This window comes from Salvelinus sp. IW2-2015, linkage group LG16 (genome assembly GCF_002910315.2).
Source record: "Salvelinus sp. IW2-2015 linkage group LG16, ASM291031v2, whole genome shotgun sequence".
NCBI classification, from domain to species: Eukaryota; Metazoa; Chordata; class Actinopteri; order Salmoniformes; family Salmonidae; genus Salvelinus; species Salvelinus sp. IW2-2015.
In genome coordinates, this window is record NC_036856.1 from 37,392,961 (window position 1) to 37,400,855 (window position 7,895).

Consider the following 7,895-nt stretch of genomic DNA (forward strand, 5'->3'; position numbering starts at 1 on the left):
CAATCGGAAGGCCAGACTTCAAGATCAACCTACTTTGCTAGTTGTCTATATAATCTGTATGTACTGTGTGGAGCGGCCTCTTCTCCGACGATTTCATAAGAATCTGACAGAAAGGGGCCGTGCACGTTTTTGCCTGATATCTTTACACTTGAATAAAACGGCCTTATTATAAAATTATCCACCTCGTCCTATTGTCTCTACTTGATCTCCTGTCTCCTGTAAACGTTTTATCAACATTAGCCAAATTTGCTTTATGTGAGCTTTTCTGTCTTCATGCTAATTGCGAGCTAGCGCGGCTAACGCTAGCGTTTAAATGAAAGCTAGTCAGGCTGAAGAAGTTGCCTACCTTAAGTTTTGCTTAAATACAAGGCTTTGGGCTAAAAACGTAACTCAAAAACATGTCATGCTTCAGTAATAGCCGATAGATCACATTTAGGTAGCTTGTCTTCCTTCAATCAATGATAAATCAAAATAATTACAATAGTTAAAAAATCGAAAACTACCAGGATTTTGAGTATCTCCGTTGTCTAATCCATGTATGCCTGGCCCTGCATGCAAGCAACAATTTTGCTAGTATGTAAGTTAATTTACCTTGATAGTATTAACACAGTCCAAYGTGTTTCTGTGGCTGTTATAGTTAACATGTTATTTTCAGCAGGGCTTTTAATAAAACACAAGACGGTGCCGTTCCCTGCGGCTAGCAGTATGACCGGGCAAAGTTTGAGGCTAACTAAACTATATGATATAATATGGCCGGGGTCCGAGGCTACCGACGTTAGCTAAATTAGCTAGCAAAATATCTCATTTAGCTTATGCTAAGCACTGCTGATCCTGGTGCTAGATTAATGTTAGCTAAATGTTATAGCCAGTGATGAGAAACAGATCCTTCCACTGTAAACTAGCTGATAAACTTTACGAATCAGTAACAACAAATTTCAGACAAAACCGTTACCTTGTAAAGGTTCAAACCCTGCTTGCAGTGGAAAAGGATGTTCCTTCATACTGTGAAATCTGGTTGAAAGGAGAAGCTAGGGAAATTGGCTAGTAAAATTAGCATATTAAGGAACGTGTTAAATTAGCGTGTGTAGGTGTATATTTAGCAGCTGTAGGCGTTAACTTGACGTGTGCAGGACCGCTTGCAGCCGTTTATTTAGCACATGTTGAACCGCCTGCAAGCACATTTGCACGCTTAGGCGTTAATTTAGCGCCTGCGTCTGTTAACTTTACACACGTAGCAATAAAAAGATTGCGATTTGACGACATGCTTTAAGACCCAAACGGCGTTCCATTCTTCTAGGTAGAGTTCCTCTGTCCAGTGTTCTTTTGCCCATCTTAATATTTTATTTTTATTGGCCAGTCTGAGATATGGCTTTTTTTCTTTGGAACTCTGCCTAGAAGGCCAGCATCCCGGAGTCGCCTCTTCACTGTTGACGTTGAGACTGGTGTTTTGCGGGTAATATTTAATGAAGCTGCTAGTTGAGGATTTGCGAAGCATCTGTTTTTCAAACTAGACACTCTAATGTACTTGTTCTCTTGCTCAGTTGTGCACCGGGGCCTCCCACTCTTCTTTCTATTCTGGTTAGAGACAGTTTGCRCTGTTCTGTGAAGGGAGTAGCACACAGCGCTGTACGAGATCTTCAGTTTCTTGGCAATTTCTCGCATGGAGTAGCCTTCATTTCTCAGAACAAGAATCGACTGACGAGTTTCGGAAGAAAGTTCTTTGTTTATGGCCATTTTGAGCCTGTAATCGAACCCACAAATGCTGATGCTCCAGATACTCAACTAGTCTAAAGAAGGCCAGTTTTATTGCTTCTTTAATCAGGACAACAGTTTTCAGCTGTGCTAACATAATTGCAAAAGGGTTTTCTAATGATCAATTAGCCTTTTAAAATGATAAACTTGGATTAGCTAACACAATGTGCCATTGGAACACAGGAGTGATGGTTGCTGATAATGGGCCTCTGTATGCCTATCTAGATATTCCATTAAAAATCAGCTGTTTCCAGCAACAATAGTCATTAACATCAATAACAATGTCTACACTGTATTTCTGATCAATCTGAAGTTATTTTAATGGACAAAAAAATGGAAATATCTAAGTGACCCCAAACTTTTGAACGGTAGTGTACATCCTTCAACCAGGTGGCAATGAGTGAAGCTAGCTAACATAAGTAGCGTGTTAGGTAGCTGACGGTAAATATCTATGGGTGTGATGAACCTGCAGTGCTGCTATTCTTTGATCTTGCATCTGTTCACTTTATTGGTGTGTTAACTATTACTACTAGCCAATAATAACATTTGTTATTGAAAGCAAAAATGTGCAAAATAAGTGCCTCTCACAGAATCATGAACTAGTTATGTTTAGCTAGGGTCCATACTATCCGGGCTCCTTGTGATGTCCCTGCATGGTTAGTGAAGGTGTATGGTAGGGTAGGCACATCCCAAGGATTCTGGATCACGCTAACCATTTAACTAGCAGTACACAAACTAGTTAGTTAGCTATGGCATTCTTCAACTTCTGCTCTATCTACTTTCTGGTTATCAGCTTGCACTGGAGGCTGTTTAGGTACATGCGTTGTCGTAACGCGCTCGGTGTAAGGAGGAGGTGAGGGGTTGCAGTCTCATGCCACAGCCAGAGATGGACACCTGGAGACCCAATCCTCGAGCGAAACCGTACTTTCCAGCCAACAACAGAGCCTCTACCTAACCTGGAAATACAACCTAACTAACAAGAGAGTCATCTGCTGAGGCCTCCAGGTGAGTATTCACTGTCACCTTTGGTTAGGCTACATTTGAGATAATTTTGAGAACAACTTCTTGTCTTTTACTTCTGTGCAGGCAGGAGCGGTTCTATTTTATTCTGGTCACAGTCCTTGTGAATATCAAACTCATATTAGACACAAGAAGCTAACAAGGGAGAGCCAGTACAGGAGTATGTTGAGTCTTGAACATTCTTCCACCATTTGTTTCACACATATTTCCATTATTCCGTATATAAAAAGTTGTTCCTCACTAGCATTAGCCTTAAGAAGTTGATGACATATGAAAATCCTACTGCTGAACAATATTATGCACAGTCTTAGTCAACTTATAAAACAAGTTTCCATAATTCAAAATGGCTGACCTCCCCTCTGCTCCCTTTCAGACGAGACCCTGTGCMCGCTGGCAAGCGGTAGGAAGCTCCTTGACATCAAGGTGTACTTCAGCTGCTCCGAGGTCTGTGTGGCAGTGGACGGCACCACTAAGTATGGACTTCTGTATTTGGCTACCCTTTAGTTGTTTGTGTGTGTACAGGAGCCCATGGATGTGTTGGAGCTGTTTGGACGGAAGGGGGTTCAACACACTCCCATCAGCATCAAGAATACCAGAGTATCACAGGTGAGGTGTCTGTCAGCCAACACCTCCCCATCAGCATCAGGAATACCAGAGTATCACAGGTGAGGTGTCTGTCAGCCAACACCTCCCCATCAGCATCAAGAATACCAGAGTATCACAGGTGAGTGTCTGTCAGCCAACACCTCCCCATCAGCATCAAGAAATACCAGAGAGTATCACAGGTGAGGTGTCTGTCAGCCAACACCTCCCCATCAGCATCAGGAATACCAGAGTATCACAGGTGAGGTGTCTGTCAGCCAACACACTCCTCACCCTCCGAGCAGCCGCCATCAGAGACACGGACCAGCTGAAACAGTCAACTAGAAATCACTTATTTTATCTATGAGATGGATGGCAATGTTGTGTTGTAATGCACACAGTGTTTTGGCATCGCTAAACCCACTCACTACCACCTCTCTCTCCTCTCTCAGCACTACGAAGCCAGTCTGACTGCAACCTTCAACCTACACCCAGTGACTATTTTCATCTTCCCGTCCACCTCCACCTGGTTATGTGGTTGTTATGTGGTTGATTTGCASGATGCCAACATTGCCCTAGTCCTGGAAGAAGACCTGGATATCTCCATAGATTTCTTCAGATATGATGTCTACAGTTTTAGCTTGATGGAAGCTTTAACTATACAACATATAGAGGGGTACTACTATATCTAGAATACGCCCTCAAAATGACTGTTTCTTCAATCTCAGAGCAAAGATCATTGGAAGATCGTCAATGAGTTGAATRTAGCTGGGCATGTGCTTTAGGATGAATGTTACCATTAATGACCAGAAGGGGGCAGCAGATCCACATGCTTCCTGCTGTTGTAACTCACTGGGACACTCATTCTCCATTATGTGCCCCAAGCCTTCAATATATTTACTGTTGAACAGGTGTACACTCTGTCCTCTATAAACTAATGACTGCAAATGCTTTAGAAACATTTGGAGGATTGGGCCGATTGAATTCAATGCTTGTTTACCCTCACAAACATGCCCCTTTGAAATTACATTTAATAAATCAAATCAAATGTTATTGGTCACATACACATGGTTAGCAGATCTTATTGCAAGTGTAGCGAAATGCTTGTAGCAAAATTTCCTAAGGACTAGAAGTGAGGCAGCCCTCTCTGTCGGCGCCATCTTGATCATTTAGCCAATCAACTAGGAATCAAAAAATCAAAGCTGTATACACACAGGGAAAGACCAGCAAGAACTTGTAGAGGTAGAAAGCCAAGTTCAACTATCACCATACAGGAATGGAATGTATTATAGTAGAGTAGTCTTGAATTGGCTTTAAAGATTTCCAACATGAAATGAAGCTATCCAAGTATTGTTGGTGAACTGATGCTGTTCTCCTGGTGGCATCATGTTTAATATTGTTGATGTTGTCCAGTTTCCTGAGCCAGACCTGATCTACTGAACGAGGATGACAGCCTGAGCTGCATCTCAGTCTGGAATGACCAGGTCAGTCCGTGTCCTGTCTCCACCTCTCACTTTAACACCTCTACACCCTTAAACGCTTTCCCTTCGTTGCTGTAATGTGTGGAAATTATGTTCTTATGTAATGTGTCAAATCTGTTGTAATTCTGCTGTGCAGGGTTATCAAAACACAGCAGAGGACCTCTCCCTGCTCTACAGAGTGGAGAGTGTGCTTATGTAGTGTGTGTGTTATAACAGGGTTATGAACACACAGTGGAGGACTTCGCCCTGTTCTACAGAGTGGAGAGTATGTCAGGCCTTGGCTGGATGCTGAAGAAGAGCCTCTACAAGGATGATCTGGAGGCCAAATGGCCCATGTCTGAGAAGGTGTGTGTTTCTATCAGTCTATTTTCATTGTGAAATGAAAACCTGGGTGTTTCTATCTTTGGGACTGGGACATGTGGATGTGTATGCTAGAGCAGAGGAAAGGTAGAGTTTATCATCCTTGACGTGTCCTGCTGCTACCGCTTTGGCATCATCAGGCTCAACAACAACACATTCATATTCGCATCTATAGACACATTCATATTCGCATTCATAGACACATTCATATTCGCATTCATAGACACATTCATAGACACATTTGTACTCAAACATCTATACACACACATTCCTACTCGTATCTATAGAAACCCATTCGTACTCGCATCTATAGACACACATCTCTCGCATCTATAGAACACATCATATTCGCATTCATAGACACATTCATATTCGCATTCATAGACACATTCATAGACACATTTGTACTCACATCTAATAGCACACATTCGTACTCGCATTTATAGACACATTCATAGACACATTCACATTCATATTCACATCTATAGACACTTTCATAGACACATCTATAGACCCATTCATACTCACATTCATACTCACATTCAGACACATTTATAGACACATTTATAGACACATTTATGGACACATTTATGGACACATTAATAGATAGTCATACACATTCATTCTCACATTTATAGATACATTCATACTCACATTCATAGACATAGACACATTCATTGTCACGATCGTTAGAATGATTGGACCAAGGCGCAGCGTGCGTAGAGTTCCACATGTTTTAATCAAAGAAACTCACCAAAACAAATACAGAAAACAAAACGAACCGTGAAGTCTGTGAGTATAACAGAACTTATGTAGCAGGCAAAACCCCGAGGACTAACCATTCAGATTCTTTTTTTTAAGGTCACTGTCGTTCAATCAGTTTCAATTGGGATACTAGATTTCTAAAGTGACTTGTTTTCAGTTCCTACCGCGTCCACTGGATGTCACCAGTCTTTGGGAAATTGGTTGAGGTTATTCCTTTGTGCAATGAAGAAGTACGGCCATCTGGAATCAGTTGTAACGTTATTTGTACTGTTTGAGAGTTGCGCGAAGACTAGAAAAGTAGTGTTAGTTGTTGTCCTCTGTATGAAACAAGATAGACCCGTCTTCAATTTGATCGATTATTAACGTTTAAAAATACCTAAATTGTATTACAAAAGTAGTTTAAAATGTTTGGCAAAGTTTAGAGGTAATTTGAGAAATATTTGTAAGTGACGTTGCGGCAGAATTGGAAGCTGTTTTTTTCTGATCAAACGGCGCCAAATAAATTGACATTTTGGATATATATGGCACGAGAATTAATCGAACAAAAGAGACATTTGTGATGTTTATGGGACATATTGGAGTGCCAACAAAAGAAGCTCGTCAAAGGGTAAGGCATGATTATATTTACTTCTGCGTTTGTGTTGCGGCTGCAGGGGTTGAAATATGCTACACATCCTCTCTTGTTTACTTGTGCTATCATCAGATAATAGCGTCTTATGCTTTCGCCGAAAAGGCCTTTTTGAAATCTACATGTTGGCTGGATTCACAACGAGTGTAGCTGTTATTTGGTATTCTACAATTGTGATATTAATGAAAGTTTTGATTGGTATTATAATCTTTTGAATTTGGCGCCTCTGCATTTTCCCTGGCTATGGCCAGAGTGGACGCAAGCGTTCCCGCCGTTATCCAGAGAGGATTATTAAAGGCAACTACACAAAGCAGAACAAATCCCCACAAAGCACAATGGGAAATGGGACTGCCTAAATATGTATCCCCAATCAGAACACGATAAACAGCTGCCGTCTGATTGGGAACGACATACCAGGGCCAATATAAATATATATAATCACCTGCTATGATAGGTAAGCCAATCAGCCAGTTCAACACCCCGACAACCTAACCCAACATAAGGGGGAGAAAAAAAAAGGCTCTCGTAAATTCGAGATAAGCGGCGTGACAGTAACCCCCCCCCCAAAGGTGCGGACTTCCGACCGCAAAACCTGACTCAATAGGGGAGGGTCGGGTGGGCATGTCTACCGTCAGGGCGGGCCCGGCCTGCGGGGCGAAGTACCCCACTCCGCGGGATTACATCATCTTTCAATGGCGGCTCGGGTTGCGGGGGACGTCGCCGTTCTCCGGACTGATCGTCGCCGGATGCTCCGGGACCGTGGATCGTCGCCGAGCGAACCGGACCGTGGATCGTCGCCGGAGAAACCGGACCCGGATGGGTCGATGTGCCAGGTCTCCGTACTGGGACCCTCGCAGGAAGCTGGAGGCGCACTCGGAGGCCTCATGCGTGGAGCTGGTACAGGTCGGCACGCGGGCTAGGTGGACACGCAGCCTCAGGTGAGTGCGGGGAGAGGCACGAGGCGGACTGGACTGTGGAGAAGCACTGGATGCGCTTGATGCGTGAGCTGGTAACGAGGGTGAGCACCGGCTGAGTGACAACACACTCAGGGTGAGTACGGGCGGAAGGCACAGGGCGTACTGGACTGTGAGAGGGGAGGGCAGCTGGAGGCCTGAATGCGTGGGTGGTACAGTGTGCGCAACGCGGGACATGTGGACATTGCCCCCTCAGGTGAAGGTGCGGGGGAGGACGAGACCACAGGAACGTACTGGACTGTGGAGGAGCACTGGAGCCTGATCGTGGGCTGGTACAGTAGCCACCGGGGCTGGGTGACACCACCTACAGGACGGATGAGCTGCGGGGGAGGA